The sequence below is a fragment of the Stegodyphus dumicola genome, chromosome 4, assembly GCF_044657685.1.
Source record: "Stegodyphus dumicola isolate Sdum_Otavi_A_Nest chromosome 4, ASM4465768v1".
Taxonomy (NCBI): Eukaryota; Metazoa; Arthropoda; class Arachnida; order Araneae; family Eresidae; genus Stegodyphus; species Stegodyphus dumicola.
The window spans coordinates 110,351,882-110,365,267 of NC_140771.1; the positions used below are offsets into that span (position 1 = coordinate 110,351,882).

At 31.7% G+C, this 13,386-nt stretch overlaps 1 protein-coding gene across 4 annotated transcripts in view; it reads right to left on the minus strand.

The window, feature by feature from the left end:
- Axud1 (AXIN1 up-regulated 1) overlaps nucleotides 1-13,082 on the minus strand; it is a 77,457-nt gene extending 64,375 nt beyond the window's left edge. For 2 of the 4 annotated variants that reach the window (XM_035359329.2, XM_035359335.2), the window contains exon 1: nucleotides 12,947-13,082. The gene's annotated coding sequence lies outside the window, so the exon portion shown is untranslated. The other 2 variants (XM_035359330.2, XM_035359334.2) reach the window with 1 other exon arrangement.
- Nucleotides 13,083-13,386: the final 304 nt, after the last annotated feature.

Genomic DNA, 13,386 nt, shown 5'->3' on the forward strand with positions numbered 1-13,386 from the left:
TCGTTATATCTGGAACAATATCAGAGGAAAAATAAAATTGTTGGTTCGTTAGCCCTCCTGAAATCGAGAGGCTTTAACAACAGAAATAGTGCAGTACGCTAGTCCTGACACTAGTCATGAAGTTATGTTTCTTGCACTGTCAACTGGAATGAATTATTGCATCTGCGATGCAAGAAACATGTCATGTGACGCATGATAAAAGCTAGGAAGCAGTGACTTGCAGGGACTGCACACACGATTTTCTCATCTCTGTGTGGTTCACCGCAAGTCTATATACAATGAGTAGCATGATCTACAATAATGTGAAGACACTTTTTAATAGAATTATAATAATTTAAACCACCAACAGTATGAATGAATAACAGTTTAAAAGGGTCACATACAGATGGTAATACTTGTATCAGATCAAATTTCTTTTCTTTAATTTTCTTATCAAACTGATATACTTTACAATGTTTAGAATAATTTCTAATAACTTGCATTATTTCTGCCCAATAATACGGAGGAAAAAACCAATTTAACACTGAGGAGACATCAATATTCCCAAATTCAACAGGAACTTTTTCAAGTAATTTAGTACATATATATTGAAATTACAATTTTATACAGTCTTTGTTTTTGTACAATTAGCACATTATTAATTTTCTTATACAGTCAAAAGTCTTTAATCCGGACATCCACAATCTGGAATGATCTATAATCCGAACCTCAAAGCTACAAACTTTTTGCGCATGCGTCAACGCATAATGCGTTCACGTATGCGCGCAATACTTTTACGCATGCGCATATGCGTGTGTGCATGCACATAATACGTTTATGCATGCGCGTTTAATGTATAACAGACCGTATAAGCTAATCTTCATATTTTTAATTTTATAATTTCTGCATGCCGTCTTACCAGATTTAAATTGATGATCTATAATCTGGAAAAAACGATAATCCGGAATCGCCGAAGTACCGACGAGTCCGGATTACAGACTTTTGACTGTACTTAGATTTACAAATATTATTTAAATTTTGATGGTCTTTAATTTTTTCTAAAGATAATAAATTAGGTTGCACACATAAATGTATATGCTTATAGGGTGTTTTATATTTGTAAGCCAAAAACAGAGCTGTAGCTAGGGTTTTCAGCGTCCAGAGACAACTGAAAGTTTTGCACACCTTTCTGCGTGCCAAGAATGGAAAACATTTCATCTAAAATTTCATAACATCAATTTAGTGTCCCTAGCATGCTGTGCCTGGGGGGACACATGTTCCCCCTTGCCCCACCCTACTACATCCCTGGCCAAAGAAAGGCAGCATGTTCAGTATGCACACTGAAATGGTTAACATGCAAATAATGATAAAATTTAGCTATAGCATCTACAATAGCTAAACATTTTAATTCCGTAATTGCATAATTTTTCTCGTAAGTCCTTAATTTTAGAGAATGGAAAGCTATGGGATGTAAATTATCATCAGGATGTTCTTGTTTTAAAATTGCTCCAAAAGCTTCTTTAAATGCAACTACAAATAGATGGCACGGATTTTTTGGATTAAATACAGTTAAAATGGGTCTGGAAATTAAAGTAACTTTTACATGCAGATAGGCTGTTTGGCATTCACCTGTCCATTATGGAATACCTTTTCTGAGTAAATTTGTTAGAGGGGCTCTAGTTATTGCAAAATTTGGAATAAAGTTATAATACATATTAATGCTTCAAAAAAATCTAATTCTTTAAAATTTTGAGGGGGTTGTAATTTTTTAATAACTTTAATATTTGCCTTACTAGGTCGATATTTTCCTGCTTCAACACTAGAAAATTTTTCTTTGTTAAAATTTTATTTTTCACGTATGTCAAATATTAGTTTAAGATGTTCTAAATGCTCTTCAAAATTTAGTTAGGAGAAATACTATGAGGTCATTAACCTTTTAACTGTCATGCCCGAGATTGCACTGGTGTTCGAAAATGTAACGCTCGAGTATTACTCAGGGCAATTTTTGTTTTTGAGTGCATCGTATTGTTATACCCGAATATATATCGGGAGACGTTTATTTCGGATTCATTTCTTTGTCAAACCCGACTGTATCTCGGGAAAAGTTAATATGCGCTCAATTCAATAGATGACAGCACTTTACTGAAGATTTCAAAGGTTAGAGGTCATAAGTTTTTTGGTTCAAAGTGCACGGGATCTTTTTGTTGTAAAATGGCGTCCAGTTCTTTGAAACGTTATATAGATGATTTAGTTTCTTCAACCGAATATGAAGGATGTGTGTGTGATGAGCAGTATTCATGATACGTCCATGGTCAGCCTCAAAAATAAAAAAATGAAGATATACTCAAGCCGAAGATTGTTTCTCAGTATAGTCTAACTATGGGTGGTGTAGATCGCTGTGATCAGGATATATCCTTTCAAAAATCTTTTTTGAGTCATTAGACCTGAAAGGAAATTTTGATGCGTCTTCTGGCTGGTTGACTCGTTTTAAGCAGCAACATGGAATTCGAGAAATTGGACTTCGTCGGGATAAACTTAGTGGTGACCAACAAGCAGCCGACGATTTCACCATGAATCTGAAGAATTTGTTTTGAAAGAAGAGCTATCTTTTGAACAAATTTACAATGCTGACGAATCGGGACTTGCTCAATTCCAATTCCAATCGGGACAATTGCAAATGTCTTCCCACTTGCACTTTAGCAAAGTGAAAGTAAAGCGGCGGGTCATAAAAGCAGCAAGGAAAGGATCACTATCATGTCTTGCAGTAACGCTACCAGTGGACATAAACGTAGACTTTTTGTCATTGGAAAGAAGAAAAAAAAAAAAAAAAAACAAGATCTTTCAAAGGCACAAGGATAGAAAATTTTTCTGTTGATTACTTTAACCAAAAAAAAAAAAAAGGATGGATGAACCAAAACATTTTTTAAGAATGGTTCAAAAAAATCTTTGTTCTTCAAGTATGTAAACATCTTAAATTGAAAAACCTGCCTGAAAAAGCTGTGCAATTGATTGACAACACATCTTCTCACCCAGCAACAAGCGTGCTAAAGTCTTCTGATGGACAAATTTTTGCAAAGTTTCTCCCCAAACGTTACTGTGCTAATCCAACACATGGACCAAGGAGTCATTGCAACAATGAAGAGACCATACTGAACCAAGCTGCTAATGACCAAAATTAAAGAAGGTTATGATCTGAAACAGTTTTGGAAACACTACACAATCTTGGACAGCATCTACGATATTGCATCTGCATGGGACTCAGTGAAACCATCAACCCTCATAAAATCACGGAGAAACCTCATGCCTAATGTTGAAGCCAACAACAACCTAACCCCTTTGAGTTGCGAAAAAGAGAGTGAAGATGTAGACACGCCCCACGGCAACTCTTGCCGATATGGTTAAAACAGTTCCGCGTGGTGAGAACGTCGATGCTGAAAACATTAACGAGTGGTTGAAGTGTAACGTCAACGAACCTGGCTTCGAACGCTTGACAGATGACGAAATTGTGAAGACAGCAAGGATAGAGACCGAGAATGAAGGACAGCGAAGTGAAGGCGAAGAAGAGCCCACTGTGCAGATGTGGAAGACTCATGAAGGGGCTTTGCAACAAGTCGACGGACTGCTGAGCTATTTGGAAGAACAAGACGACACGGAGTTGGCCGAGAAACTTATGCTATAAAAAATGCAATCTCGGATCAAGAGAAAATGCTTCCAGAGCAAGAAGCAAACACACATGACTGATTTCTTCAAAAAGGTGTAGTTTTACAGTTATGCTTTTGTAATTACATAATACATTACAGTATTAAAACAGTACATATGTATTAATTTTTCTTTGTATAGTTGATGCCTCTCGTAAGTATACAAAGCACTTTTCTGTTTTCATTAACAAAATGCATTTTAGGTTAGTTTTAAGTGATATACTAAAATATTAAGCGTTAGTTAAACATTTCTTGCTGTTTATTTTACGTTTTATTGTACATAAAACGATTTTTCAAAGTTGGAATGACTGTTTTTTCTTTTGTTATACCCGTTTTTAGCTTTTTTCGGATTATCCGCGATTTTTGTTATCCGCGGCGGCCACGCCACCCAATTCCGTGGATAATCACAAGTGTACTGTACTATATGAAATTAACCTTTCATCTACATTAAAACATCAACCTTGGATAGTTATTTACTATTATACTTCCTTTCTTACATTAAGGTTGCCGCAATTATTTTTGGCAGCACTGCCATCAGCAATAGTTTGGCGATTTTTTACAGCCCTCAAAACCGAATACTACCAAATACTGAAAATCCGCCAACTCCTGAAATTCCCGTTGTCTCTCAAAATATAAACATTCAGTTTATAGGTTCCGGAAACCGCAGCTTTGAGTCCGAAATATCAAAGAAGAAATGGCTGATCTTTGGAATATGGTAACTGGTAGTTTGGCGGCATTTTGGAGGCGATAAAGGTTACTACCTAGGACTTTGGTAATAATGTGAGAAGTACTCAGTTCCGATCACGCATTATTTTGTGTGAGGGAAATGAGAGATCATGAGATATGTCATGTGACATTAATGGACGAATTATAGTTCTTTAATCGGAAAAGGGGGCGAAATTTGGAAAACTGTAGTACTATATTATTTTGCATTAAGCTTCATTGTGTGTTGTATGAAATAGTGGAAGTGTGCGTGCCACGTAATAAAGATTCTGAAGATTAGGTAAGTTAGTATTTTTAATCATTTGAGGATATTATTTTTATGCATTGTTCTAAATATAAGGAGTAAATAAATTAATATGATATTATTGGAAAATTGTTATTAGCAATGATTTAGTTTAAAGTAATTAGGATTGTAATCTAATTTTTATTAATTTAATGTATGTGCTTATTTATATTTTAAGTAGTGTTTTTTAATTTAATTATATTTTAATTTAATGATCGTGATTTTGTGAGTTATATGTTTGTAGCATTTTCGAATATGTTTGAGTAGAATACGTTGAGTATTATCATGCATTTTCGTGAAATTTTTCTAATTTATGAGAAAAAAGCAGTGTACATGGATATAGTGAAGAGTGTGCGCAATGCCATTTTTGTGCAATTCTGGGATTTTTTTTAAGTAGAAATAAGTCGACGTGTACGGGTTTAGAGATATTTTAGAGATATTTTAATTAAATGATAGTTATTTTGTGAATTTTATGTTTGTATGAATTTGGTATACGTTTCAGTTGAAGTTGAAGTAAACGTGCATGGAAGTAATTTAAATATTTGACACTAAGTATTTGTAATCATTTGTAATGATTTAGAGGTAAAAGTTTTTGGATATTTTATTTATTTTATACATGGAAATGTTCATCTTTGGAAAGGGTATATACTTTTTGCAATCCGGTAATTTCATATATGTTCTTTTTACCGGATTTAAAGATTCACAAAATTTTCATGCACTTTCGTGAAATTTTTCTAATTTATGAGAAAAAAGCAGTGTACATGGATATAGTGAAGATTGTGCGCAATGCCATTTTTGTGCATTCTGGGATGTTCTTTTAAGTAAAAATAAGTCGACGTGTACATGGTTTAGCGATATTTTAATGAAATGAGTTATTTTGTGAATTTTACATTTCTAGGAATTTGGTATACGTTTCAGTTGAAGTAAATGTGTATGGAAATAATTTAAATATTTGACACTAAGTATTTGTAACCATTTGTAATGTTTGCGGTATGAATTCGTTGGTGACGTTTATAATATAATAGATAATTTAGAGATAAATGTTTTTTGGATATTTTATTTATTTTATACGTGGAAATGTTCATCCTTGGAAAGGGTATATACTTTTTCGTGATCAGGTAATTTCATATACAGTCAAAAGTCGTTAATTCGGACACCCATAATTCGAAATGATCTATAATCCGGACCTCAAAGCTAAAAACTTTCTGCGCATGCGCCGCGTTGACACATGCGCATAGGCGTTTACGCATTCGCGTAAGACCTTTCACGACTGCGCATATGAGTGTGCACATGCGAAGAATATGTTTTTGCGTGCGCGTTATATGTATAACGGATGGTATAAGCTAAAATTATCTAATTATCGATTTCAGTTAATGTTGATGATTGTGTTGTTCCTTAATTTTTAAATTGAATCCGGCTTATTATTTTTTGCAGACTGTAAGAGCAATACTATAAAAGTAAATTTGAACCTTCGATTATGTCAAATAGAATTTCCGATTCTGGAGCTCCCAAAGGATCGTACAAAACGAAAGTATGTTTCGATGTTCATCAAACAAAAAGTGGAATTCCTGCAAAAAATGGATAAAGACTTTAAGAATGTGACAGAGAGGTTAGTGAAAACGAAAAAAATTTCGATTGACAAGTTAGTCGGTATTCTCGGCACAGCAATTAACGGGACTTGAACAGCGGAACTTTGTAACTGAACAAGAAATTATGTCTGTTTATAGAATTAAAGAGAAAGTATTATCACATAAAATGAAGCAACTTAAATTGAAAGAAATGTTTAATAAAGTAAACAAATAAATATTAAGCTTCTTTTTTTTTTTTTTTTTTTTTTTTTTTGTAATTTTGATACCCTTTAGATAATAATTGTTCTTTATTTCATAAATTACGGTTTCATATTTTTAATTTTAGAATTTCTGAATGCGATCTTACGAGATTTAAACTGATGATCTATAATCCGGAATCGGTGAAGTCCTGACGAGTCCGGATTAACGACTTTTGACTGTATGTGCTTTTTACCGAGTTTAAAGATTCACAGAATTTTTTTGCATTTTCATGCAAATTTTTGTAATTTATGAGAAAACAGCAGTGTAGATGGATAAAGTTAAGAGTGTGTGCAATGCCATTTTTGTGCAATTCTGGGATGTTTTTTTTTTAAGTAAAAATAAGTCGACGTGTAAATGGTTTATGTGTATGTGCTATTCTGAAAAACGCGCAAGGAGTTTGCGATTGTGCACTTTTTCCCTATTTTGCAGTTAATATTTGTCATGATTAAGCAGTTTTGTTACATAAAATTTCTAGCATAAGTGTAATTTGGCTAGTAGATTGTTGGAAAAAGTTTTCAGTAAATAAAAAGAAAAGAAACATATCTTTACTTCGCAAAGACAAAATGGCGGCGAAAAAAAAATAGAGGGTTGGTGTAGCAGAGTTGGTCGCCAAATTTTCACCAAAAAAATCGCCAAGTTACCACAATCCAAAGATCAACCGAAAAAATACTTACCAAACAATGACGTCATAATTACCGAATAATAATGACTCATAATGGAAATAGCACATTATTAACATCATGATAAAAGTTTTTTTCTCCTCTTATCTGCATCGAGGTAAGAAAGCAGACGATTCACTCAACTCTTCTTTCAAGTTCACGGTTCACGTTGTTGTATTTTCCAAGCTTTGTTATTTCCCGAGCTTATTTAGTGCTGCCTGTTTTTTTATCTGGATATTTTGTGGATAAATTAAGAACATTTTTAATGTCAGCCGTTTTTAATACAATTACAGATAAGAAATGCACTCATGATTTTAGTGCTTGCAACATTGAAACACGTAAACACGTTGCATTGATGGTAATGCAGAAAGTGCAAATTCTGCAAAAGATGGAGATAGATACATTTTATAGCATAATAGTACGGAATTGTGATACGATTGTGTATGATATATGGAAAAATAAAGAAAAGCTGTTGAAATTTTACAGCAACAGTGATTCTAACACCAGAATCCAAAACCAGAAATCTTTGCGTGAGGCGAAATCGGCAAACCTAGATGCTGTGTATATATACTACAATGAATAATAAAATCAATTTATATATGTAATAATAATTTAATGTATATAATAAGTTATTGCAATAATGTATATAATAATTTAATTAAATATATCTAATACACCTTATTTATTTTGCCCTTTTAGTCTGAATATTATGATTTATCTTTTCTGTCCTGAAATCCGTAAAATCCTAAAATTTGCACAACCTCTGGTTCCAAGCTTTGTGGATTTCTGGACTTCTACTGTAGTATCGAAATTATTTTTAAAAGGGTTACTTAAGCATATATCTTTGCTTATATTTCTCTAAACTGATACACCTCAAATTGCAGTTTAAACAAGGAAATACAAGATGAAGACAATAATAAAAAATTCAAATTAGAACATAAAACATAAAATTACACATTTCTACTTATTCTTGTAATTTTGCATGACAATCAGAACAGAAAGACCCCCATATAAAGACTCCTGAAGTTTCAGTTTCACTGGTTTCAAAATTATTTATTCTGAGATTCTATTATTTCTATTCATTCTCGGAAAATATATTAACCCTCTGGCACAGGATTTTATATTCGTCATGAAGACCGGTATTTAAACAGCATTTATTAATCGAGTTTCTAAATTGCAAATTTGAGTCTGTATTTTAATAAACATGCATTCATTAAGATGAAAGAAAGTAAGAAAGCAAAATATCTTAAATTATAAGCAAATATATGCCAAGTAGCAAAACTTCTGATGACCAAATAAAGCCACTCATAACACTCAAGAGGGTTAATGACTTCCTGTATTGTTAACAGGAAGAACGTTAGGTTGATCTTTGAATTATGGTAACTTGGCGATTTTTTGGCGAAAATTTGGCGACCAAATCTGCTACAGCAACCCCTTGTTTTTTTTTTTTCGCCGCCATTTTGTCTTCTCTAAGTAAAGACATGTTTCTTTTCTTTTTATTTACTGAACACTTTTTCCAACAATCCGAAATCCCAACAAGCCGAATTACACTTATGCTAGAAATTTTATGTAACAAAATTGCTTAATCATGACAAATATTAACTGCAAAATTGGGAAAAAGTGCACAATCGCAAACTCCTTGTGTGTTTTTCAGAATAGCACATACACATAAACCATTTATACGTCGACTTATTTTTACTTAAAAAAAAAAATGTCCCAGAATTGCACAAAAATGGCATTGCACACACTCAACTTTATCCCTCTACACTGCTATTTTCTCATAAATTACAAAAATTTGCACGAAAATGCAAAAAAATTCTGTGAATCTTTAAACTCGGTAAAAAGGACATATATGAAATTACCTGATCGCGAAAAAGTATATACCCTTTCCAAGGATGAACATTTCCACGTATAAAATAAATAAAATATCCAAAAACTTTTACCTCTAAATTATCTATTGTATTTTAAACGTCACCAACGAATTCATACCGCAAACATTACAAATGGTTACAAATACTTAGTGTCAAATATTTAAATTATTTCGAAACATGTTTACTTCAACTGAAACGTATACCAAATTCCTACAAACAAAATTCACAAAATAACTATCATTTAATTAAAATATCACTAAACCATGTACACGTCGACTTATTTTTACTTAAAAAAAAAATCCCAGAATGCACAAAAATGGCATTGCGCACACTCTTCACTATATCCATGTACACTGCTTTTTTCTCATAAATTAGAAAAATTTCACGAAAATGCATGAAAATTTTGTGAATCTTTAAATCCGGTAAAAAGAACATATATGAAATTACATGATCGCAAAAAGTATATACCCTTTCCAAGGATGAACATTTCCACGCATAAAATAAATAAAATATCCAAAAACTTTTACCTCTAAATTATCTATTATATTATAAATGTAACCAACGAATTCATACCGCAAACATTACAAATGGTTACCAATACTTAGTGTCAAATATTTAAATTACTTCCATGCACGTTTACTTCAACTGAAACGTATACCAAATTCCTAAAAACATAAAATTCACAAAATAACTATCATTTAATTAAAATATCACTAAACCATGTACACGTCGACTTATTTTTACTTAAAAAAACATCCCAGAATTGCACAAAAATGGCATTGCGCACACTCTTAACTATATCCATGTACACTGCTTTTTTCTCATAAATTAGAAAAATTTCACGAAAATGCATGAAAATACTCAACGTATTCCAAAATACTACAAACATATAACTCACAAAATCACGATCATTAAATTAAAATATAATTAAATTCAAAAACACTACTTAAAATATAAATAAGCACATACATTAAATTAATAAAAATTACCTTATAATCCTAATTACTTTAAACTAAATCATTGCTAATAACAATTTTCCAATAATATCATATTAATTTATTTACTCCTTACATTTAGAACAATGCATAAAAATAATATCCTTAAATGATTAAAAATACTAACTTACCTAATCTTCAGAATCTTTATTACGTGGCACGCACACTTCCACTATTTCATACAACACACAATGAAGCTTAATGCAAAATAATATAGTACTACAGTTTTCCAAATTTCGCCCCTTTTTCCGATTAAAGAACTATAATTCGTCCATTAATGTCACATGACATATCTCATGATCTCTCATTTCCCTCACACAAAATAATGCGTAATCAGAACTGAGTACTTCTCACATTATAACCAAAGTCCTAGGTAGTAACCTTAACCGCCTCCAAAATGTCGCCAAACTACCAGTTACCATATTCCAAAGATCAGCCAAACGTTATTATTCCCAACCTTAACATTTAAACTTGAAATATTGTCATTACATGGGATGAAGTTTAATTTTGATAGGATGGAGGTTGATGGTAGTTTGAAGCAGGATACTGTGAATTTGGATCTAAACGATGACGGCTGAACATTTCTCTAGACCAGATAACGTAAATAAGACCTAGGATAGAATAGTCTTGCAGCACGACACCTGAGATAGCTAAAATAGGGACGAGGATTTTGCCTAGGAACAGAAAACCAGGCCATATTACTGCCGCTTTGTGGGTTTTCAGATGAGCTTGAAGTTGGAAATCATTTTCTAGCTAAGTAAATCCAATTTTGAAGTGAAGTTATGAATTGAACAGATAACAATATATAGTGTCATGTCTCAAAATATATAATGATTTTTTGGTACTCTTCTGTTATCGGAACTGGATTCAGAAAGTATGCAACATATGCATGAACACATCCATCCCTACATGCACACATACATTTCTGAATCTGATCATAATAACAGAACAGCACCCTTTTTTCGGATAATATGACCACAGGTATAATTTGTCAATCATTTATGTTTAAGTGTACTTGTAACTTTTCTACTTATAGATTCTAGTCTTCAAGCAAATGTCAGGATATAATTTTAAAAGTACAAGTATTCTAATTAGTGTAAATTAGAAACTCTCGATCCATATTCAAATATACAACCACTATTATTTATGTTCAATAAAAGTAACTAAATATTTAGATCTTTATATTCTATTCTTGCATGTAAGACATACTCAGTTGAACCTCACTGAAGCACAGCTACTTCTTTGTCTTTAAGTGAAATTGTTATTCCAGCCAGAATCCAGATTTGCAGCAAAATCCCATATCAGACAAGCTTTGGTACTTCCTTGTTTTACTCAACTGTAATCTGACAAAATAGTCTGTTATTATTGCAACATTTCATTTTTAACAGTTAATAAAATTGATTGTGATATTAGATACTGAATGCATGTCTCTCATTCCCTTAGAAGAGTGAAATACTACAAAACATGGAACAACTAGAAAGAAAACCTTGATGTCAAAATATGGTCCCTTCAGAAACAAATTATTATAGGCTGGGCAGGAAGCTTCAACCAGTCATCTTATCAAAAAGGCTTATGAATTAAAAATGAAAATAAGAAAGTAATTTTATTTCATTATCAAGAATACCGATTTAAATACTTATCTTTCTTTTATCCTTGATACCAGGTCTTGTTGCTGTTAATTTAATAACCATCCATTTGTTTCATTATTGATTTTGATTATTCATTATTGATTTCATTTGATTTTGATGAAAATACTGTTCTTAATTTTTATTCATTTTTATTCATTTACTCACTTTCCATTTGTTTTACTTAATTTTTATTTGTTTAACATTAATTTACCAATACTTTTACTTCTCTCTCTAAATATTATTTAATTTTAATTCTAAATAATGTTTTGTTTTATTTATTTTTGTTCACCACTCTAGTTGGCCTTTCTCCTGGCCCCGCATTTCCAATTTTAGAAATTAAGCCCTTATTGTAATGACAATAAACTTTCCTTGATTTTTCTGTAATGACCACAATTAAATCTATGAACCACCAGGCAACAATTTAACTTTTACTTATGCTCAAGTTGATATGCAATACTTAGTCAATACAGTATTGCAAAATAATGGATAATAAATATTTAGAAGTTCATGAATAATGAATGAAGTATAATACTGCCCATTTAAATTTTGTGACTTCCCCCCCCTTTTTTTTTTCTTAAGAATGAAGGAAAATTTAGTTAGAGATTGAGTATTACTGCATTTTAAGCCAACTATTATTGGATCATGAAATTTAATTCATTTCTTGATATAATCTTATAATTTTTAAGATATCTTGGGATCAAATTTGATTTTATCAGCCAAAATTTTAATTTCCTATAAAACACATAAGTATTATATTTTCATTTCTCAGCGGTAAATGAGATTTATGATTTAATTAAAGAGTCTTAATAACTAGTTACACAATGTACAAATAAGTTGAAATTTCAATTTTAATAGAAATTTACATGTAATTCAAAGTCGGTTTCGGTCAATAAAACTTCAAAAAAGCATTATTTTAATAGAAATAACACTTAATATGATTAGGATATGATTCACTACAGAGCTACTAACACTACAGTAATATGCAGCAAATACCTGTCATAGTGAAAAAACGGCTTGAAGTATAAATAGAATTAGATAAAGGCTTGCAAAAAATGTAGGAAACGCTCATTTAAATAAAAAATTTCATGTGCCGTTTCAAAAAGTACAGCAAGGTGAAAATATTTCATTCAATTTCAAAAGTCAATAAAATTATTCATACAACAAAAATAAAGCTGACAGCAATTAATCCCACAAATCGTAAACACTGAAATCATTAGACAATAGCAAAGCTTCCATGCCAGATGCAAAATTCCTTATGGCTGAAAATTGCAAGAAACTCACCATCTTCACCAGAAATGAAGAAAAGCATAAATCATTCATATGATCATTCATATACGTCAAGGATCACTAAACAATACCGCCACGACTTTTTCTCTAAAACGGAAACAAGAAAAATTCATATACAACAATTCTTGCCAGATTCGTCAATGGTACGTTATGACGTCACACAGATATTGAGGAAGATTTAAAAAAATATTATATATATATATATCACTACATTAAAACCAGATCGCTGGCTAAAATATAACTTCAGCAAATCCAGAAATTATTCCGTAACACTTGAATATATTTCGATAACTGAATCCATACGTCAATTATCTAATCATCCTATAAAAATTCCAAAATTAGCATTGATAACTCTTGCTGTAGTCTGGAATAATGATTTCATCTGCAAAACACTTTAAAATTATTTACCAGTAACTTTTAAAATTTCTCCAAAT